This window comes from Myotis myotis, unplaced genomic scaffold (genome assembly GCF_014108235.1).
Source record: "Myotis myotis isolate mMyoMyo1 unplaced genomic scaffold, mMyoMyo1.p scaffold_m19_p_3, whole genome shotgun sequence".
In the NCBI taxonomy this organism is placed as follows: domain Eukaryota; kingdom Metazoa; phylum Chordata; class Mammalia; order Chiroptera; family Vespertilionidae; genus Myotis; species Myotis myotis.
The window spans coordinates 204,097,793-204,121,447 of NW_023416335.1; the positions used below are offsets into that span (position 1 = coordinate 204,097,793).

The 23,655-nt window shown below is 45.9% G+C and overlaps 1 protein-coding gene and 1 long non-coding RNA gene across 6 annotated transcripts in view; both read right to left on the reverse strand.

Annotated features, from left to right (window-relative positions):
- LARGE1 (LARGE xylosyl- and glucuronyltransferase 1) overlaps positions 1-23,655 on the reverse strand; it is a 428,233-nt gene that overhangs the window by 366,700 nt on the left and 37,878 nt on the right. Inside the window, exon 1 of one of the 5 annotated variants that reach the window (XM_036297623.1) lies at positions 1,646-1,669. The exons of the other annotated variants lie outside the window; for them this stretch is intronic. The gene's annotated coding sequence lies outside the window, so the exon portion shown is untranslated. Of the gene's footprint in view, positions 1-1,645; positions 1,670-23,655 lie in introns of those variants that run through there. 5 annotated transcript variants of the gene reach the window in all.
- Positions 7,003-22,108, reverse strand: LOC118649980. Its single transcript, XR_004965818.1, has 2 exons — positions 20,088-22,108; positions 7,003-9,343 (listed from the first exon to the last, which is right to left on the reverse strand). It is a non-coding gene; the product is annotated as an uncharacterized LOC118649980 (long non-coding RNA).

Genomic DNA, 23,655 nt, shown 5'->3' on the forward strand with positions numbered 1-23,655 from the left:
GTTCGAAAGGTTCTAGCATATTTTCCTTCGCAAATATCTAATATCTGGCACGGTTTTCAGCACTTTCAAAATGCTTTTTTTGCAGCCCTGGCCAATGTGGCTTAGTTGGTGGGAGCATCGACCCGTAGTACACCAAGGGCACATACCCAGGTTGTGGGTTCGATCGCTGTCAGGGCACATGGTGGAGGCAACCAATCGATGATTCGCTCACATCAATATTTCTCTCTCTCTCTTTCACTCTTCCTCTCTCTCAAATCAACTTTTAAAAAATTTTAAATGAATGCTTTGGATATGTCACTTTCCTTCATTTTTGTCCCCTTTTACAAATATGTAAAAAAATAAATAGGTAAGACTCACAGACATTGTAAAGGGCCTTTTCCAGTTGCAAGTGATGGAAAACTAATTATTCTAAATGAAGCGGGGAATTTAATGGCTTCTACTCTACAAAGTCCGCAGGTAGACAGGCAAGGTTGGATCTAGGTGCAAGGGATGCCCGGGCTTTCCCCATTTCTCAGCTCTCTGCTCTGATCCATATTCCCAGGTGCCAAGCTGTGGAGAGACAGCTGCTGGGCAGGGTGGAGCGAGACTGTGCACAGCTCCATCCTCCAAGTTCAAGGCCAGTGGAAGAGAACACACACACCTTTCTCAGCCGTCCCTGCAGAAGTCTCATCGCACCTTACTGGCCCTGCCTAGGTCCTGTGCCCACCCAAATCACGATGGCCAGGGGTAACCTGAGCCATAGGTCTCCCCATGAAGTCAACCACATGATGTCCCCCGAAGTTCACGGGTGGAAGGGTGGACTTCCAGAGAAAAACTGCGTGGGATGAATGAAGGCTGCGTTGGAAAACCAAGAGGTGCCCGCCACAGGCTCTGGGACTCACCTCGAGTCCCACAGAGACTAAAGGACAAAATTAGGACCCATGTCCAAGCTTCCGAAACCAAGAACTCCAACAACAGTGACAAATCTTTTGAAAACACATGGAACAAGTCACAGAAAGCCCTCCACATCGAATCTCTTGGTCCCGACATTCTGAAACATTGATCCACTGCCTCCAGAACTTCAAAGGAAGCCAAGTTCCTCTCACAACATAGAAACTGTATAAAATTAAACAAGGTTTACCATTATCTAAATCAAAATCCCTTTACGGCTCTAAATGGCTCCTCACCATCTGGAAAGCCAGAACGCTGTACTCCGACGTGAAAGGGAAAAGCTTTTTGACCCAGTTCTGTCCCGGCTCTAATGTAAAGCGTCGAATGCTATTTATTAAGTCCCCCCCGATGAATGCTATTGCTCTGCCTATTTGCAACTCCGAAATGACACCTATTATTCAACTGGAGATTAGAATCTCAAGCAGTAGGGTGTTTTTTAATAAAAAATAAAATTAAAAATAGATTCGCCATTGCCTTTTTAATGAAACGAGTAGCTCTGCCGGCTTAGAGGGGAAATGACATATTTCTTGGGGTTTTTAATATATTGATTTGAGCGGTGCCAACAAAAAAGTTACCAATAATATTCACCTCCTGGGAAATTGTACACTGCTTCTCCCCTAGCCTTCCTACCGCCCCCACCCCCCCCAACCCCCGCCCACTCCTCCACTGCGCACCTGGGCTGCCCACACAGCCCTCCCACCAACGCAACACAAACCCTCCGAAACCGACACATGCAGGTGACACGGAACATCAGGTGCAACTCGACAGGTGTGTGCCAAGGAAGAAAAATGGTGGAGCCCGGCACTGTATCCAACAGCATTTTCTGTGATGACGTGAACGTCCTACGTTTGTGCTCTCCGATGTGGCGGCCTCCCTGCATGGGGCTCCTGAGATGAGAAACGGGATTTTTTATTTTATTTTAATTAAAGTAGCCACAGGTGGCCAGTGGTTACTGAATTGGAGGGCAGCGCAGAGGTCACCCTCAGAGAATTTCTCTAGCAGGTTGTGTGTTTTCCACCCCAGCACAAACCAGCCACCTGCTGTTCTCCAGACAGGGCACCTGTTTGTGCCCCTGGGCTCCCAGCCTGCCTGGGAGACTCCTTTTCATGCACAAAGCCCAGCCCTGGTTTCATCTCCTCTGGGAAGCCTTCCTGGACTTTCCCTTCGCTCCTCCCCACTCATGAGAGTGGGGCAGCCCTGCTCCTCCAGCACCTCTGTGCGTAGGGCTACTTCTGTGGATGTGCTCACCACCCTGCAAAGGGTGGGGAGCCTGTGTCCTGCACAGCAGACAGCACATGAGCTTGGGGTCAACTCTGGGGAGAGTGGGTGTTCTGGAGACAGCCAGCCGCCTAGTGTCAAATCCCGCCTCTAGCACTTACTCCCAGCTCCATCACCACAGGCAAACTCCAGGACGGCTCTGGGCCGGATGACCCATCTGTAAAATGGGATGACTGACGGTAACTCTCCTTTAACACGTTAAGCGCCCAGCCTGTTTTGTCTTCCGGACAGAAAGTATAGTGTCACTCACCAGTGACTGACTGGGCACTAATGTGTTAAAGTTGTTGCAAGGACTCGGTGACCCAATGCAGGTAAAATATTAGCCTAGTGCCTGGCAAGGGGCAAAGACAATAACATTGAGCTCCTGTGCCTTATTTTTCATTAAATTATTAGACTGTGCACCTTTGAGTCTTCGCCATCCCTGTAACTCAGAGTCAGAGCACACAGTAAGCACTCGTTAAAGATGAAATGATTACTGATGCCTCCCGGGGACGGATGCCAGTCCTGAGCTCAGTTCTGAGTATACGCCATGAGGCTAACCAGCCTTGTTCTAAATGTTCAACCAAGACACTAAAAAAACAGTGTCTCAACAGAAACAGGATGCGAGCTTTGTATGGGGCTTATTCAAACTCCACCCAAACTCACTGTCACTGCCACGCACCCTGTATGTCCCATTACTACCCCAGGCAACCCCAAGCTAGCCAAAACTCTACCAAAATGTTCCTGATGGAAATAAGCCCTATCCTGCAGTTTGGGGGACAGTAACAAAAGTTTAAGGGCCACTGGTCTAACATCAACGTGAGAGATACATTTGAGCAACACTAAGCCCCAACCATCTGTTCCTGCCTCTCTCCCGCATCCTTCTAGTTTACCCACTGCCCTCTTGTCATAGGTGGGTACCTGGATAAGCGGGGGGGGGGGGACACCCTTCAATAGACAGAACTAGTGCTACGAGCCTGCATCCTAGGTGTGCTGCACCTGTGCACCTGCTCTGAAACGGGGGAGGGCACCTCTGGAGGCCCTCAGAGGCCTCTGAGTTTCACTGAAGGCAAATAAAGACGAGCAGCAGGTGAAAACAGCATTAAAAATGATTAAGTGTTCAGTACACAAGCTTCCCAGTCCGTGCAGAGTCCCAATGAGACTGTTCATTTCCCAAATTCAATGTTATCCTCCTGCTACAAGGCTCCCTGGCCCAGGCACTCAGCCAGGAGGTGACAGAGAGCAAGCAGGGAGCCTGAAGCACACAGCAAGTGCTTTGCATGCCTTGGAGCCTGGAGCACACAGCAGGCGCTTTGCAAGCCAGGGAGCCTGGAGCACACAGCAGGCGCTTTGCATGCAAGAGAATGAGCTCAGCCCCGCTTCCGCTTCCGGGAAAGAAGCTCTGGAAACCGGAACTCCAGGGGCCTATCTTCTGGGGGCCTGTGCAGGAGGGTTAAACAGTTAAGTAGTAGCATGACTGAGAGGTCCAAGGACCGTCTAATGAAGGGCTGGGTCCCTGAAATTTGCCTACTGTGTGAACTTGGGCATATCACCTTCCCTCTGGGGGCTTCAGTTTCCTTGTTTATAAAATTAAGGGGTGGTTTCCTAACTTTTTTCCCCCAGAGGCAAAAGCACCTGTCTGCCCCAAAAGAAGTCTATGAGGAGACTCCAAAATATAAAACAGGAGAGCGGAACAGCCGTGACGGGAGTACATTTGTGGGGTGCATGAAGCCGCACCTATGTGAGCCTGCCTCCCCCTATCCCAGATGCTAGGAAACCAGGAACCCTGGGAACTCAGGGAGCAGGGTTACAAACCAGATCAACTCTCTAAGATCACAGCAGGCGGCAGTATTTCAGGGCGTTGCCTACAACAGACCTTCTGATGCCTATCTCTATGGAATGGATAGGAACAGACCAGATTGATTATTTGAAATTTGTAACATGAAAAATGTCAAACATATTCATCACACCTATGTTCCAGCCTCAACAATTATCAAGTCATGGCCAGCCATGGTTCATCTCTACCCTGCCCATCCCATATCCCTGGGATTATTTTGAAGCAAATCCCCAATATAATACTATCCAGTCAGTGTCATTACTACACTAAGAAAAGCAACATTAATCCCTACATTATTGGCTGTGCTTTACATCCTTCTGACTGATTTATGCTATCACTGGAAGTTTGTCCATGTTTTGCCCGTCCCCCACTGCCCAATCCTCTGGCCACTATCTGTTCGTTGTATCTCTGAGTCCGTTTTGTTGTGTTGTGTTTGCTCATTTGTTTAATTTTTTAGATTCCACATACACTTCTATGGGGATCACTTCATAAGGTATGTAAATGTCAAACCACTATGTTGTACACCTGAAACTAATATTGTATGTCAACTATACTATAATTAAAAAGAGCTTTACATTTCAGAATAAAGGTTAAAAAAAAACCACACATATTAATTCCTGAACATCATCTGACATCTAAAGTGCCTGCTCCATCCTTTTTTTCCTCCTTATAATTAATTTGATGAAAAACTGAGTCGCTTTTCTATGGTTTCCCACTGCCTGGATTTCCATGGGTATCACTGTTTGTCACTTAACATGTACCTCTGCCCTCCACGTTCCCAGTGATCCCATCACTAGATCAAGGTTACATCAGGGGGCACATAACACCTGGTTGTTTCTCTGTGAAAACTGCCAGCAGCCATGGATGACTACTTTCTATATTGGACTGATTATTGTTCAGTTTCTTACATATATTCAAAAATGCATCACACATACACATATACTTAGTTATATCTTTTTCATTTTACCCAAATTACACCCAACCCTACTATTCTACAACTTTTCATTCAACATGAAATTATTAGTACTTTTTAAATTAGAATCCAATAAGATACATTTAACACGTGAACAATATTGAGTATAGTTTAAATTCCAACAATTCACAGTTTAAATTCTGGGATTTGTCCAGAATAGGGCTTTTACCACATGTAGGCGATGATAACTAGTTGCTGAATAAATCAGCAATACTGCTAAGTCCTGTTGTCTAAGAAATACCTCTGTGTATACCATCAACTGACCTGCACAAGGGTTCCGTCTGATGTACTGTGCGACAGTCATCTAAAAATTCCCAATTCATCAGTTTTCTCCTCCCCTAAATCGTCTAAGTATAAGCCACTGCCCCTGATCAATAATCAAACCAGCAATTCCTGCTGCCCCTGCTAATGCTCACTGGTGGTCACAAAATTAACAGCCTGCTTCTATGTGGCAGAGTCTTCATGCCCCCAAATGACCAATGCCGGTGTTCTGCTTCATACTAGGAACTTCCTGTGCTAAAAAGCAACCACTCCCTACGGTCAGTTAGTCGTCCCATGAGAGAAGCCAGAAACGTGAGCAATCAAAACGAAATCAGGCAACACAGATTTTTTTTTAAGTCCTCCGTACGTTTTTTAAGTCCTCTGATAGTATCTGCTATGAAAGCCCCAGCCCAGCGAGCCCCTCTCACCACACTGCTGCTCCCAAGACCCTGCATGGAACCTAAAAGGTCTTTAAAAAAACATTCCCCCCCAACAAGTCTACATCTACTGGATGATCACATCAAGGTTCCTATGGCAACCCTCCTTTCTAGAGTTTGGGTAGGGAAGGCTGAGGGGTCACTGAGCACCTGGCTTATGTGTGGTGAGATGCCTTAAGACTGCCCGTGACTTTCTCCTAGTTACAGGGAGGCCTCCCACTTCCACAGCACCTGACCATGACCATCCATCAAGGGCTTCCCCAGGTGGGACCTACTGTGTAAATAAGGAGGAGAGATCAGACTCCATTTTTTTTATTTTTTTTTTTTTTTTTAACAAATGAAGACTCTAACAATCAGAGTTAAGTGCTCCTCTGTAAAAAAGCCAGAATAACACCTTGGGACCCCTGACCTGCGTTTTGGAGTCAGACCTGATCTCTATCCACCCAGCCCACCAGGCTCTCCCTTCTCTCAGCATCCATGCCTTCAAGCATGTGCACTCAACCCCTGCATTTTTATTCTACCACATCTGGGTTTGTTTCAACCATGGAGAGTGTGTTTGTGTGTGTGTGTGTGTGTGTGTGTGTGTATGACTAAGCCCCCATGAAGCTGCATGCTTTAAAGCAGGACTCATGCTGAACACGACGGGACATCTCTAAAGTAGCAATCGCCTCAGTGCACAATTAGTTCACAGAAGTGTCATGATTACAAGTCTGAGCTTGGAAGTCACAATATAATCCCGGGTGACTTAATATGACAAAGAACTAAGTTTGAATCCCAGTTCCAATGCTGCTTAGCTGTGTGGTCTTAGGAAAGTTACTTAACTTCTCTGTGATGACTGCACTTCCTCGTGTTTCATGGAGTAACGGCAGGTATCTCATCAGGTTACTATGAGAATGAATGAGAGCTTGATTCAGGTAACACTGTAAACTCTAGAAAACTCAATCCTATTGCTGTCGTTAATATTGGGATCCCTTATTGTTCATCAACATCATTGCATTTTTATAGTTAATAAAACCAAGTGTGGGGCCCAATATCTTGCCCAGCATCACACAGCAAGCCAGCGCTACAGCCCAGGAGGGAATTCCAAGATGCCACCTCCCACTTCTACTTCCGTTACAGTCTCCGCAATGTCTATCCCACAGCAAGTGCTTAGTAATACGCAGAAATTACTGAACGTGTCAACTGTATGGAAACTCAGTGAGTCATCTGGTCAACCCTCTCATTTGGCAGATTAGAAAATTCAGGCCCAGCAGATAACACATCTGTTCAATACCGTTCAGCTAGTAATAATAACCTACACATGTGTGTAATGATGCCTAATTACGCCATTTTATTCACCATGACATGTGACGCTGAAGCTTCCCGGCGAAGACCCCAGCAATACAATCGAAGTCAAACAAAGTTGAGGTTATCACGCCACAGAGACTCACAGGGGTCTCGGTAAGAGGATGTCAGGGGGTGCTCATTATACAGTCTGGGCTTTTCAGTGATTTGGGGGCGGGTTCCAGGAGGTGGGTGCTGCCATAAAGCAGGAATTCTGTGGCCAGGTGTCCTTACGATGTTTACCCAGCGGGCAGGAGGCACAGGGCAGACCTGAGCTGTAATCGGTAAAGAAACAGCCGGCGTCTGTGGGGCTGAGAGGGCATGATTGCAATTTCTGTGGACGGCAGTGTTCCGGCTTTCCTCTGGGCTCACTCTTGATTACGGAGCCGCCTTGTTTTTGTCTTGTTTTATCACCATCACACAGTGACCCTGCCATAGGTCAGTGTGCTGTGAAATTCTTCATGTCCAGCTCTCAGAGCCCGGCCGGCACCAAGCCCACAGCAGCCGGAAGGGGGTGGGTTTTGTTTTCTTTGCTCGGGGACGTGGTCAACTCTTCACAACACCTGCTTGTGTTGGGGAATTTCAGGGAGGACTAGAAGCAAAGTAAATAAAGATCCCAACCCTTAATGAGGTTGCATTCCAATGGAGGAAAAGAGTTCATTAAAAATAAACATAATACACTGCAAATATCCATCCTATCCAACGTTAGAAAGTGGTAAGGGCTGTGAAAATAGAGAAAATGCAGAGCAAAGGGGATTGGGAACAGCAGTGACATTGCAAATGTGAGCACAGACCTACAGGAAGCGAAGGAGGTGGCCCTCACAGGACCATGCATCCGAAGAGAAATCAGCATCCTTGTCCCAGTTTGGAAATGAGAAAAGTGCAACTTGGAGAGGTCACGTGACTGCCTAGCAATCACATGGTGGCAGCAGGGAGCCCCGGGTCTTCAGATTCTCCTCCACCAGCTGCCTTTCCAACACAACCTGGACCAAAGGGCACCCTGGTGCAGGTTGGACCCCAGACTTACATGCAACTGTGTGAGCTCTGAAGCTCCAGAGAACTTCTGCTTTCTCCCACCCACCCAGGTTTGCAGCCCGCTGTGTCCCCTACTAGGGGAGCAGAATATGCCACCCCGAAATGACCCACTCGGCAGAGGGTCTACCTGGAGCAGAAGCATTGAGAAAAAGCAGACACAGGCGGACTCTGCACCATGCGCACCCCTACCCCCCTAAAAGCAGGGCAGGGAGATTCCCCTGTGAAGGCACCCTCCTCCCACACTGGGGATGGGGGTGGGGGTGGGGGGGAGCAACCTAATCATCAGAGATGGAGATCGCACAGAGAAGAATCTGCATAAACACACCTTGATAAAAAACAAAGAACAACAACAAAAAAAACATCATATATTTACCTTCTCTAATAAGTATAATAAAGAGGGGGAAAAAGAAAGCGCTGTAACTGGATTCTACCCGAGAGAAGACTCTGCCTGACCCCAGCAATTTAAACAATTTCTCTGCTTTCCTCTCTGTTTTCCATGTGTACAGCAGCGGCTATTATAGCCATGATAACAAGGTCTCATTATTTTACGTTTCTTAGCCTCAAATGCAGTCCTGCCCACTCACTTCTTCTCGGCCCATATGCCGGCGTGTGCACTCACCGTTCCCACCAAACGACTTGTTTATGTTGGAAACATTTATTTGTTTGAAGTGGAGTGTGTCAGTGTCACTCTGAAAAGGATGCCAACATTCCTGCTTCCTAAAGAACCAGGGTATTCTTTAATGAAGACACACAACCCCAACAAACCCCCTTTTTAGTGGCATGTGATCATATCTCAAGGTCTGGCTGGGAAAGAAAACAAGTTGCAATGACAGGCAGCCTTCTTGTGCTGGGCGGGGCATGTGGCGACCACAGATGGACACAGTGACCAGATGCGACTGCTCCCGGCTGTCCCCTCCCTCCTCGAAGATCCGTGCAGGAAAATGGGCTCTGTGTCAGGGTGGGTGATAGTAAAGAAAGCAGAGGACACTAAATGTTGTTCCACAGTGGAGGTCAGCTGTAGTTTGTGATTAAAATTTGTCAGAATGTGTTCTGCATTCGAGGCTGGGGCTGTCATCTATGTCTCATCTAAAAACTGTGAGCCAACCTGGAGGCAGGGCTGGGAATCGAGGTGATGAGCAGAGCAGCGGGGTAAAGGTGATCGGGAGACACACATGGGAAGAGTGAGAGAGACAGGCCTGATGGATGGGACTATATCAGGAGCAAAGTCCAGCTGCAGGGAGTGATTGTGAAATCCGGGGACCGCAGGCCAAGCCAGGGTTGCTTTGGGTTCTGAGAATGGGAACAGAAAAAAATGTGGCCATTAGCCTCTGGGGAAAGCATTATTCTGAGGGTTTTGATTAGCCTGTTAATTCCACATTCACCTTCCTGTTGCTATCTCAAGGCAGTCATGCATCTTCCCAAACCAGCCCCATCTCTCTGTTAGTCCACCCATCCATCCATCCATCCACACACCCACCTATCCATCCATCCATCCATCCATCCATCCATCCATCCATCCATCCATTCATCCACCCATCCATCCATCCATCCACCCATCTACACACCCACCTAACAATCCATTCACCCATCCACCCATTCACCCATCTACCCATCCATCCATTCATCTACCCACTCACCCACCTATCCATCCATCCGCCCATCCATCCGCCCATCCATCCGCCCATCCATCCGCCCACCCATCCACCCATCCATCCGCCCATCCATCCATCATTTGTGTCTTCTCTCTCTTTGTGGTACTGGGGATAACATGATAAGCGAAGCACCATCCCTAACCTCAGGGAGCTCACAGTTTTGTCCAGAGACATGTATGTGTGCATGTGTTTGTGAAGCAAGTAAAGGAAGGCTCTAAGCCAGGTGTTTGCAGGCTGGGGAGCTCTGAGCAGAGGGGCTCTGCCACCGAGAGTGGCTACAGCCACGATGCAGCATACACTGCAGTGGTACTGCACAAGGAACATTCTGGAATCCCTTCCACTGCTCCAGTACTGTGACTCTGTCTCTACTTATAAAACCAGAGGCCATCCCTTATGCATACATATCACCTGGGGCTGGGTCCCCAAGAGACTCTCAGTAAGCAGCCCCGAGATAGAAGGTGCCTCTCAGAGTCCACGGCTGAATCCTGGCTCCAGCATTTACTGTTTGTGCTCCCTTAACCTTTTATGCCTCAGTTGCCTTGGCTTTAAACAAAGGGGGGACGGTGAAAGTAATACCACATGGTGTTGCTGCAAAGAGTGAGCCCAAATGTTGAGTAAGGGCAGGAATTTTTGTTTTATTCACTATAGTACTGCCAGGTGGATGTGCCAACTAGATAACTATTCATTGAATGACTGAATGAAGAAGGAATCCCCTCTCTAAGCCTGGTCTGTTCCACTTTAGGGAAGGAGTTAGTGGTGCTGATCACTGGTTCTTAAGGGGGCTGCTGATCAGAAATTCCTTGGGGCCTTTCCCATAAGCACATGACCAAACACTGCTCCTTAAACTGACTCCTTAAGCCTTACCTGGGCATGGTGAATGCATTCTGGAAACAAGGGTTCCAGGTGATTCTCCCCTGTAGCCCTGGTTAGGAATGAGGGGAGCGCAGGCCACCTGTTGCCTGATTATGTGTTGGACAGATCGGGGGCAGATGGAGTGACAGCAAATCATCCAGGGTGTCAGTGCTCACTCCACCCTTCCACCTCCCTTTCATCCTCCAAGACCCAGCTTACATGTCACCTCTAGAGAGATGCCCCTCTCCTGCTCGGGTGGAAAGCACCCCCTCTCTGTTGACTGCCCCATGGTCCTGCTCCTCAGTTTCCGTAATGCCATCATCAGCCGAATATATATATATATTTTAGAGAGGAAGGGAGAGGGAAAGAGAGATAGAAACATCAATTGGTGCCTGCTGCAAGCCGCTACTGGGGATCAAGCCCACAACCCGGGCATGTGCCCTGACCGGGAATTGAACCGTGACCTCCTAGTTCATAGGTCAACACTCAACCACTGAGCCATGCCAGCAGGGCAGGTGTGTCTTCTTTATCAGGCCGAGGGCTGGCCGAGGGCCGAGTCTCGTGTGATTCAGCATGGTGCGCACCACCTCCCAGCACCTTCCCCAGTTTTTTGTATTTAGCTGGTACATCATATATATTTAAATATGTCACCAGTAAATATATGAATGACTTCTTCAAAAGCTAACAGAGCAGATTTTGGTGGATGACCTGCTGCTCGCCCATGCTGCCGACAGTACTGGAATAAATGCTCATATATGATTCAACCCTGTCTCTGCTTAATTGGCTCAGAAGTGACAGGTGCAGGAACCCATTGATTGTCCGCTTATATATTCTGGCGACCAGGAAGGGATATAAGCAAGAGACTCCTCTGGGGAGGACCAGATCTACAGAAGTTCCCTTTAGCAGGCTGCAGAAATAGCAGTGGGGGGGCCACTCACATTTTTGTAAAGAAAAAGAAAATAGTACTTTCACAGTAAAGCCATTGGAAGCTGGATTTCACAATTCTTAATAAGTGAGTCATGGAGATTAAAAATGGCAGCAGAATAAGTGAATGCTGCAGGGACATGCTCCCAGGTCCAAACTGGAATTACAACTAAAATACAAAAAAAAAAAAAAAAAAAAAAAAAAAAAAAACTTGCTGAGTTATCAACAGAAGACTCGCTGGAGAGAACCCTGATACCTGAGGACAGAAAGTGGAGGTGGCAGAGAGACTGGTAGGAGGGGTGGAGGCATGAAAGGGCTGGCCGGGTTCCCACAGGCAGCAGCTGAAGTTCCACAGAGATCGCTCAGCTGTGGGGGTTGCCACTGAGAACTCTGGGGTCTAATCCCCAAGCTGGACCCTGCAGCAGAGAGCACCAGAACTGAGAAGGGAACCCACATAACATCTGGCTGTGAAAAGCAGCGGGGTTGCTGTCTGCCAGGGAGAGACACCTGGAAAATCAGGCCCCCTCCTAAAGGGCCAACGCACAAAATTCCCTGTGGAGCTACACATCTTGTGCTCTGACAGAGGAACAGCAGAGTGGACTGGAGCTGGGTGAGCAGAAGCCAAGATCGAGGGCTCTGGGATTAGAGCTCAGAAGGCAGACACCCCAGTTTCCGGTGCTGAGCCATTCCCTCATGCTGTGGAGGTAATCTTTCTTATGCAGACAATTGCTATACAGGCGCCATTGCCTGGGGGAAGAAAGTTGACCCACCCTATTGGAAAACACCTTGATCCTTAGGAGACCAAGAATAACAATTAGCCTCCAGGCAGAAACAATGACCCAACCCTGTTGAAAAAAGCATTTGCCATACCTGTCGATGATGGCCTGAGGGCAGATCAAGAGGAATCCTATCAGTCTGCAGCCAGAGGTAGTCTCTGGAGGCTTTGAGTCTTTACCTGATCTAATTAGTCAGAAACAGCCTTTGACACTGTCCTACACTAGAGATTGAGAGGCATAGCAGATATACCTAATATATAGTCACAAATCCAAACAAGCAACTAAAAATGAGGAAACAAAGAAACAACCCACAAATGAAAGAACAAGAGAATTCTCCAGAAGAAGATATAAATGAAACGGAGATAAGAAACTTATCTGAAACAAACTTCAGAATAATGATGGTAAAGATGCTCAGTGGATAGAGCGTCGGCCTGTAGACTGAAAGGTCCCAGGTTCGATTCCAGTCAAGGGCATGTACCTTGGTTGCAGGCACATCCCCAGTAGGAGGTGTGCAGGAGGCAGCTGATCGATGTTTCTCTCTCATTGATGTTTCTAACTCTCTATCCCTCTCCCTTTCTCTCTGTAAAAAATCAAAAAATATATTTTAAAAAAAAAGATGCTCAACAGCAGGAGAAAAGATATAGTAACTATGAAAAAAGAACAGTTGGAAATAAAGAATGATAGAGCACAAATAAAAAATACATTGAAAGGAATACACAGCAGATTGGGGAAAGTTGAGGACCAAATCAGTGAAGTAGAAGACAAGGTTGAAAAAAATCACTCAATCACAGAACCAAAAAGAAAAAACAATTAAAAAACAGGAGGACAGCTTAAGGGAACTGTAGGACAACATGAAATGAAACAATATTCGAATAGTAGGTGTGCCAAAATAGCCAGAAAGGAAGAAAGGGTTAGAGAAGGTGTTTGAAGAAATAATGGCAGAAAACTTCCCTAACCTGGTAAAGGAAAAAGTCACACAAGTCCAGGAGGCACAGAGAACCCCAAGCAAGACAAGCCCAAATAGGCCCACGAACAGACACATCATAATTAAAATGCCAAAAATTAAAGACAAAGAGAGAATCTTTAAGGCAGCAAGAGAAAAGCAAACTGTTAACTACAAAGGAGTTCTCATAAGGCTAACACCTGATTTCTCATCAGAAACTCTACAGGCCAGAAGGGAATGGCATGAAGTACTCAAGGATCTGAAACCAAGACTACTATATACAGTAAGGCTATCATTCAAACTAGATGGTCAAATAAAAAGCTTCCCAGACAAAAAAAAAAAAAAAAAAAGGTTAAGAAGTACATCACCACCAACAAAGCATTATAAGAGATGCTAAAGGGACTGCTATAAAGAGAAGAAGAAATAGAGAGAGAAACCTAGCCATAGAGAATTAAAATGGCAATAAACAAATACCTACCAATAATAACCTTAAATGTAAATGGACTAAATGATCCAATCAAAAGGCATAGGGTAGCTGAATATGACGCAACTATATGCTGTCTGCAAGAGACCCATCTCAGAACAAAAGACACACACAGGATGAGTGAAGGGATGGGAAAAAAATTTCCATGGAAATGAAAAGAAAAAAAAAAGCTGGAGTAGCAATACTCATATCCAACAAAATAGACTTCAAAATGAAGGCCATCACAAAAGACAACAAAGGTCACATAATACTAAAGGGATCAATACAACAAGAGGATATAACCCTGGTAAACATAAATGCACCCAATATAGGAGCACCTAAATATATTTTTTTAAAATCCTAGAGGACTTTAAAGGAGAGATCGACAACAATACAATCATAGTAAGGGATCTTAACACTCCACTGACTTCACTGGATAGATCTTCCAGACAAAAAATTAACAAGGAAACAGTGACTCTAAAGGACACACTGGATCAAATTGATTTAATTGATATTTATAGAACATTTCACCCCAAAGCTGCAGAATATACATTCTTCTCAAGTGTACAGAGGTCATTCACAAAGACTACATGTTAGGACACAAAACAAATTCAAGAAGATTGAAATCATATCAAGCGTCTTCTCAGATCACAGTAGAATGAAATTAGACATCAACTACAGAAAGAAAGAAAAAACACCCCAAAACATTCAAACATATGGAGGCTAAATAGCATGTTATTAAACAATGAATGGGTTACCAGCGAGATCAAGAGAGAAATAAAAAACTTCCTGGAAACAAATGAAAACAAACATACAACAATCCAAAATCTCTGGGACACAGCTAAAGCAGTCCTGAGATAGAAGAAGATATAAACAAGTGGAAGAATATACTGTGTTCATGGATTGGTAGAATCAACATCATTAAAATGTCCATACTACCCAAAGCAATCTACAGATTCAATGCAATCCCTATTAAAATACCAACAGCATACTTCACAGAGCTAGAACAAATACTCCACAAATTTATATGGAATCAACAAAGACCCCGAATAGCTGCAGTAATCTTCAGAAAGAAAAACAAAGTTGGAGGAAACACAATACCAGATTTCAAGTTATACTACAAAGCCACTGTAATCAAAACAGCCTGGTACTGGCACAAGAACAGGCATATAAACCAATGGAACAGAAGAGAGACCCAGAAATAGACCCAAGCCATTATGCTCAATTAATATTTGACAAAGGAGGCAAGAGCATACAATGGGATCAAGACAGTCTCTATAATAAATGATGTTGGGAACATTAGACAGATATATGCAAAAAAAAAAAAAAAAAGAAAAAGAAAAGAAACTAGACCACCAACTTACACCATACACAAGAATAAACTCAAAATGGGAAGAAAAAAAAACTTAAATGTAAGTCATGAAACCATAAAAATCCTAGAAGCCATAGGCAGCAAAATCTCAGACATCTCTCATAGCAATATGTTTACAGATACATCTCCTAGGGCCAAGGAAACTAAGGAGAAAATAAATGGAATTACATCAGGATAAAAAACTTCTGCACAGTAGAAGAAACCATCAACAAAATGAAAAGGGAGCCAACTGTATGAAAGAATATATTTGGCAATGATACATCTGATAAAGGGTTAATATTCAAAATATATAAGGAAATCATACAACTTAACTACAGGAAGACAAACAATCCAATTAAAAAATGGGCAAAGGACCTAAACAGACACTTCTCCAAAAAGGACATACAGATGGCCAAGAGACCATCTGTATGGTCTCTTGAAAAAATGCTCAAAGTTACAGATCATCACAGAGATGCAAATTAAAGCGACAATGAGGTATCACCTCAACCTGTAATATGGCTACCATCAACAAATCAACAAAGGACAAGTGCTGGTGAGGATGTAGAGAAAAGGAAGCCCTCATGCACTGCTGGTGGGAATGCAGGCTGGTGCAGCCACTGTGGAAAAGAGTCTGGAGTTTCCTCAAAAAATTAAATATGGAAATGACATTTGACCCAGTGACCCTACTTCTAGGAATATATCCTAAGAAACCAGAAGCACCAATCAGAAAGAATGTATGCACCCCTACATTCATAGCAGCACAATTTACAATAGCTAAGATCTGGAAACAGCCCAAGTGCCCATCAGTAGATGAGTGCATAAAAAAGCTGTGGTACATTTATACCATGGAATACTATGCGGCTGTAACATTCCTATGAGACAGCATGGAGGGACCTGGAGAGTATCATGCTAAGTGAAATAAGTCAGTCAGAGAAAGACAAGTATCACATAATCTCACTCATATGTGGAATCTAAGTAACAAAATAAACTGATGAACGGAGTGGATCTGGAGACATGGGAGCATGGAGCAGAGTGCGGAATCTTGGAGGGAAAGCAGGGGAGGGTGGGTGGTTGGTGGGAGCTAATCAACCAAGGGCCTTGTATGCATAACCCATGGACACAGACAATAAGGTGCTGAAGACCTGGGGTGGGGGTAGGAGCAGGCTGGAGGGGGTCAATGGGGAAAGGGGGGACATATGTAATACTTTCAACAATAAAGATTTATTTTTTAAAAAAGCTAATAAATATGCGCATTATAACACTAAAAAAAAAAAAAGCTCACATCTTTGGTTTTATATGTAGTACAAGTCACAACTGTCTCCCCTGAGATTCCTGCTGTTTTTTTTCAGACCAGTAACAAAGGCCAACTTTGTTAGATTGATCTTTTTTTTTTTTTTTTTAATCAACCAGAGACACTTAGGGAGGAAAAAGCAGTTTACTTACTTTATAATTAGCCTTGATGATTAGACTATCTTTTCCATTACGTTTTATTTTTACTTTCCTGGAATTTACCAAGTGGCCTCTTTTCGGTGAAGGTGACCCTTCACATGAGGAAGGCTGCTTGATTAGAGCACTGGGGAGTTTACTGTGGTTTTTTTTCAAAACTGAGGAGGATCGGGGAGAGGGCTGATGTGAGCAGATGGGTGAAAGGTCAGCCCTTGAGCGACAAACAGGGGCCTTCACGCTGAGAAACCGAAACCGATGCTCCCGCGACAAGAGTTTTGCTGCTGCTGTTGCCAGCAGCTGCTAAAGTAATTAATAATCACTTCTGTTTTTGAATTTGTTTTATATTTGACAAAGCTTCCTGACCAATTCCTTGTGGCTTGTCATCTACGCCCAGGGCAAGTTTCTTTTAACTTTTTAATGACATTAATAATGGTAACTGTGACTGCATGTTGTTACCTATTTATCTTAATGCGATGTTTATTTTTTTATTTGATACAAATGGACTTCATAGTCAATTTTAGAGCATCTTGGTAGACTAATCCCCAAGAGGCAAACTCAGTATCTAAATGCGGGTTCGGTAGAGGCTGGGTCGGGCACCCAGCTGGCCCCTTCCTGCCTGGTGGATGGGGACTCAGCTGGGGACCTGCTGAGAGCAGGTTCATTTTCACACTTACGTTCTCAGCTGAGCCAAGAGTTATTTGGGGGGAGGGTGGTGTGTAGAGTGTTAAGAGCAAAGAGCAGAAGGAATTTCGCTTCCATCCATCCGTCTGTCCATCCAGTGATTACTTACTTCCTACCCAAGGCGGGCTCTGAGGATGCAGAAGACAAAACAAAGTCCCGCCCCTGTGGACATACTTCTGACACTAAGCTTGTTTCAGCTCCTTTTATGTGGGGTGGGAGGCATCCTTGCTACCTTATACATACTGACTTAGGCCTCACAGATCTTATTAGGGATTGTATACACACACACACACACACACACACACACACCTGTAAACATTACACTGGTGTGTGGTGTTTTGCAAAAACAGTTACAGCTAAAGAAACATGCATCCAGGTTTGAAAACAAACTGACTCCTGCCAACCCTGTGACGTTGAACAAGGGACTTCAGTGCTCAGAGCCTCATGCCTTTGCTGAGTGAGGCTAATGGCTGGATCTGCCCCTCGGGGTCACTGAACAAGGGAAGTGCTTCGGAGATGGCCTGACTGCACAGGGAAAGCACTTAGTAGGTGGCACTATAACGGGAGGGACAGCTTCCTCTACTCTCTTAGATTCAGAGGCCGGGCCTGTGAAATGAGGGGACAGAAGACAGATTAACAGGCGGAAAGTGCACACATTTAATTAGATGTTAAGTTTTACGTGACCTGAGGGCAGGGCGCAGGGGCTTCACAGAAAGGAGAAGACCCCCACAGAAGCAGCTAGGAGGAAAGGCTGTTCTAGCATTCTGACAAAGGATACACTTGTAGAGAAAGGGGCTTCTGGACTTTTCGGGGCAGTAAGTTGTGGGTGACACTGGTTAGCAAAACTATACAGGACTCAGGAGCACGATTCCACAACACATCCTCTGCACACTCTATTGTGTGCTCACCACCCTACACCACTTTTTCTTAATATATTTTTATTGATTTCAGAGAGAAGAAGGGAGAGGGATAGAGGGATAGAAACATCAATATTAAGAGAAAGTCATCGCCCTAACCGGTTTGGCTCAGTGGATAGAGCGTCAGCCTGCGGACTGAAAGGTCCCAGGTTCGATTCCAGTCAAGGGCATGTACCCTGGTTGCGGGCACATCCCCAGTAGGAGGTGTGCAGGAGGCAGCTGATCGATGTTTCTCTCTCATCGATGTTTCTAACTCTCTATCCCTCTCCCTTCCTCTCTGTAAAAAATCAATAACATATATTTTAAAAAAAGAGAGAAAGTCATCGATCTGCTGCCTCCTGTGCGCCCCACACTGAGGACGGATCCTGCAACCAGGGCATGTGCCCTGACCGGGAATTGAACTGTGACCTCCTGGTTCATGGATAAATGATCAACCACTAAGTCACACTGGCTGGACCGCTTTCTTGAAGTAAAATCTTGGGGATGGAAGAGGTACTTAACCTCTGACCCCCATTAATGATTATCAGGATTAACGTAAATCGCTTACTGTATGTAAAGCATTTGAAAAATCTCAGCATACAGTAAGCACTCAATTAATGTGAGATGTCATTATTTAGAGAGAGCATAGTAGGGAGCTGTGCTATCCAATGGTAGCCGCAAGCCACAGGTGGCTATTCAACTTTAAATTAATTAAAATTAAATGAATTAAAAATTCAGTTCCTCAGTTGCACCAGCCACCCTGCAAGTGCTCAGCAGTAGCTAGCTGTGGCTAGCGGTTACTGTGCTGGACAGCGTGACACAGGGCACTTCCGGCATGCACAGAGTTCTACCAGGCAGTGCTGCTGCAGAGGCCCACAGAAATGGCTTGAAGCTAGAGGGTCTGTGCAACCTTAGACGAGTTACCTAGCCTCTCTGTGCCTCACTTCCTCCTCTATAAAGTGGGGACACAGTAGCCACATTATTCAGTCCAGATGAGGATTATCTGCTATGCAAGGCCTACAATAATGGCAACTGGCAAATGCTTACCTAACCTGGGGGACAGACAGGTAAGTTGCAGGATGTACGGTCAGGAGAATCAAAGATTTTTATGCAAAGCACCTCCCAGAGGGCCAAACACATAGCCCACATTCAGTTCATTCACTCTTTTGTTCAGCGAATGTTCACTGAGCACTTACTGTGTGCTAGGCATGATCCTAGACATGAGAGAGGTAGAAATGCACAGAGACCCTGCCCTCATGGAGCTCACAAGCTCACAGTCTCGATAAATGGGGGCTATTCTGATGCAAACAGCAACACCACCATTTCCATTTTTGCCACATATTTAGCATGCCCAGCAATGAAAAGGAAATGCTGCTAAATATGAAGCTATGTCCAAACAGGTGCCTAATAAAAGTGCTCGAATAAACAAATGATCAAATGAAAGTTGGGAGGACACTTGATAATGCACAGTGAACTGGGCCCAGGATGATTCAGTTAATTACTCTATGGTGGGTGTGGCTAACTCAGAAAGCAGTTGCCTGGCGACATTAATAAATGATCCTAAAGCAGTCTGCACACAGTGTTATGCATAAACGCTTCATCATCTCCAACCAGAAGGACTGGGATAGAGACGGCATTCACATACATGCCCTCCGGCTTCTATTCTGGGCTCCGCTCTGACTCACCCTGTCAGCTGGGGCCGCTCACTCCCTCTGCGGCACCCAGAGAGAGCTGAGCCCACGGGGAGGCCAGCACTCACCTCTCCCACCTGGCAAACAGCCTTTCGCTGGTCCTGGACGAAGAGAGCCAGCCGGTCCAGGGCACCCCTGCCCCAGCCCTCAGACCCGCTCGCTGGCCTGAGCAACCTGCACTCTGGCCCTGGTTCTACTGGTCACAGGGAACAACCTTCCCAGGAGGAGGCAAATGACACCACGTCTCTAAGTGTGGTTGTTTCCAAAATCTAAAAGCTCATGGTGGTGGGTTTGCAGCTCCTGACAGAGTTCAGTGCCGTGGGAGGAGCAATGTGACATCCCTGGGGCCTCCGTCTCACCAGCAGGAAAGGCCTCAGCGGGTTATTTCAGTCCTTCAGTGTCGGGCTCCCCTTGCTGTGTAGTAAAGAAGAGCGTGTTGGCTGCACAATGATGGTAGTGGAATCAAACGCGGTAACTTCACGTGCCCAACTGTTCGGTAGGAACAAGTTTGCATTCTATCTAGAATGTCAAGAGGGGCCGACAGGAGGAAGAGATGGGGTTCAGCCCCAAATGCTCTCATTAAAACAGCCATCTGGTCGACCTTTGCATCATTCACAGAAGGGGGCTGAAATGGGTCCCTACCTGTCACTTTGCAATCCCTTGCACACAACCTTCCCGATTTTACCAAACCGTGTTGCTTTGCACCCTGCTGAAAGAATACAAGGCATAGGGGAAATTCAGTATAAAAATTCATACCAGAGCCTGGCCAGTGTGGCTCAGTAGCTGAGCATAGACCCAGGAACCAAGAGGTGACCGTTCCATTCTCAGTCAGGGCACTTGCCTGGGTTGCGGGCTCGATCCCCAGTAGGGAGCGTGCAAGAGGCAGTCAGTCAATGGGAACACCACCCTGCAATCACAAGAGGGACCTACCATGACCTGCCACACCCTAAGTGGTAATACCTGAGAAATGGCAGGTCTGGTAGGCTAGTGCCATATGGTTTACATATGCACATTAAAATAAATCAGCAAGTATACATGCAAAAATGCTTGTCTTAAATACTGGGCTTAAAAACACAGAGGACTGGATAACATCTAAGGTTCGTCCTGTGTTTGATATTCTACAAGGATTTCTGCCAGGAGCTGACCTAGCTAGCAGGGCGGGGTTGTCATGATGGAAATAATGCTCCTACCTTACGTGAAATGAACTCCATCCGTTTCTTCCCAACACCCACTGTACCAGCCACGGCCACCTCTTGCCTGTGGCCTCCCCAGCACGTCCTTATTCAAATTAAGGCAATTTCCATACCCATCCAAGTAGATTCTTCCCATCAAAAGTGTTTCTGTAGACTTTCTGATAGTCGTTTAATATCCCTTTCTAGTAGCTGCCCAGGCCCTGGTCTGGTCCACCGAACATTACCAATCATGTCCAATGCCACTGGTTGCTCATTTTCTGCATGGCTGCTCCATGGCAGCTCAGCTTACAGACTCAACAGTGGCTGTGGCTGACCTTGAGGGACTCAGAAACAAATGGGGGACATGGATTAACCTCAAAACTAAATGAGCTGCTTAAATGCTTCAACAGAATTGTAAAGATGATGGAAAGTCAGGGCGGGAGTGGCTGATTCCACAGGTGAGGAAGTGGAAATGAAGGTCTAGAACCGGGCTGGCAAATGAACATAATTCAGACAGAGAGAGTGAGAGGGGGAGGTGAGGGAGATCCCCTCGTTCAAAACACTAGCTGGCTGCTGCTACGTGCTCCTCTCTCCAGCCCCTTCAGAGTTACGCCAACTGCTTAGATTTGGATGACACTCTCCCACTGGCTACCCCGTGCTTGTTCTGACCCCTACGGCCGGCTCACCTTCCCTACTCCCTGGGCCTTGACCCAGTATTGCACTCTCCAAGTTGGCATTAAGTGTGGCAAGGCTAAAATTAGGACTGTTTTCATAGATATCTACACGTCTCCAAGGCAAATCTGCTCAGCTCCCAAGTGGAATAAAAAAAAAAAAAGGTTGTTGTTAATTTTTTTTCCATTCTGACTGTAAAGCAACGGGGGCCTGGGAAGTCCAAGCTGGCTCAGGTCTGGATGCGCCTCTGAGCCTGCTGACCCCATGTCGGGTCGGTGCAGGGGCAGTGTGGGGGCGTGTCCCGCTGAGCTATGAAGCACCAGCAGGAGAAGCATCAGGTCTGAGCCTGCAGTCCACACTCATCCTCACTTCATCCCGGGAGGGGGTCCCTCCAGGAGGTGGTCCTGCTTCCTCCCATTTCAGAGACAGCAGACCAAGGAGGTTAAGAAGCTGTGAGATGGGCCACACCATTCACAGTGATACGGGGGAACCTCCCATTTTAATACACAATTAAAACATGAGGCCCTATAAAAAAGAAGGAACTTTTACCATTTGCAACAGCATGGATGGAGCTGGAGAGCATAATGCTAAGCAAAATAAGCCAGTCGGAGAAAGATAAATATCACATGATCTCACTCATATGTGGGCTATAATGATCAACATAATTTGATGAACAAGAATGGATCCAGAGACAAATGGCAAGGGGGGAGAGGGGGTTAGAGAGCAATCAAAGGACTTGTATGCATGCATATGCATATTAGCATAACTAATGGACAAAGACACTGGGGCAGTGGGGGCTTGCCCTGGGTAGGAATGGCTGGGGGAGGGGGGGCGGGGGGGGGTGTCAGTTGGGGAAAAAGGAGACATATGTAAAACTTTAGACAATAAAAAAAATTACAAAAACAAACAAACAAACAAAAACATGAGGTTCAAAGATGTCCAGAGAACCACCTGGACCACCCAGCAAAGGGCGATCGCGATCACGGTGATTAAGATGACAGGTAACAATACCAACAGGCACAGCTAATGTTTACTGTTTGTCCTTGGTTCCATACTCCTTGCTTCTCATGGAATCTCTCATTCCATCCTCCTAAAAAAAGACATGATGAAGTCCCAACCCCTAATTACTCAGAATGTGACCTTATTTGGAAAGAGTCACTGCAAATATAATTAAGATGAGGTCATACTGGAGGAGGTTGGGCCCTTGATCCAGTATGACTGGTGTCCTTACAAGAAGATGGCCATGTCCCTCTGGCCTGTGTATTTCAGTGGTTAGAGTGTCAGTCTGCACACAGAAGGGTCACAGGTTTGATTCCCTGTCAAGGGCATATACCTGGGTTGCAGGTTTGATTCCGGACCCCAGTTGGGGCACATGCAGGAGGCAACAGATCAATGTGTCTCTCGCACATTGATGTTTATCTCTCTCTCTCTCTCTCCCTCTCTCTCTCCCATTCTCTCCCCACCTCCCTCCCTTCTACTCTCTCTTAAAAAAAAAACATAAAATCAATGGAAAAAATAAGCTCAGATGAGGATTTAAAAAAAGAAGATGGCCATGTGAAGTCAGATACGCAGAGACAATACCATATGGTGACAGAGGATTAGCATGATGTGTCTACAAGCCAAGGGACACCAAAGACTGCCGGCAAATACGAGGCTAAGAGGCAAGAAGGATTCCCCCACAGGTCACAAGGGAACATAGCCCTGCTGATACACCTTGATTTCAGACTTCTGGACTTCAGAACTGTGAGACAACAAATTCCTATTCTTTTGAGCCATCCAATCTATGGTATTTCCTTATGGCAGTCACCAGAAACTAATATAATCTGAACCACAATTCTATGAAGACTTAGGTACCAAATCCATCGGGTTTGACATAGGAGGGCATCAAGTTTAATTAACAGCAAACAACAACAGTAACAAATATCAATATGCTACTCAGTGCTTTCCGTATATTAACCTGTTTAATCCTACAAAGACTCTAACCCAGCCGAGGGCAAACTACGGCCCGCTTGAAATGAATAAAACTAAAAAAAAAAAAAAAAAAAAAAAAAAAAGACCGTACCCTTTTCTGTAATGATGTTTA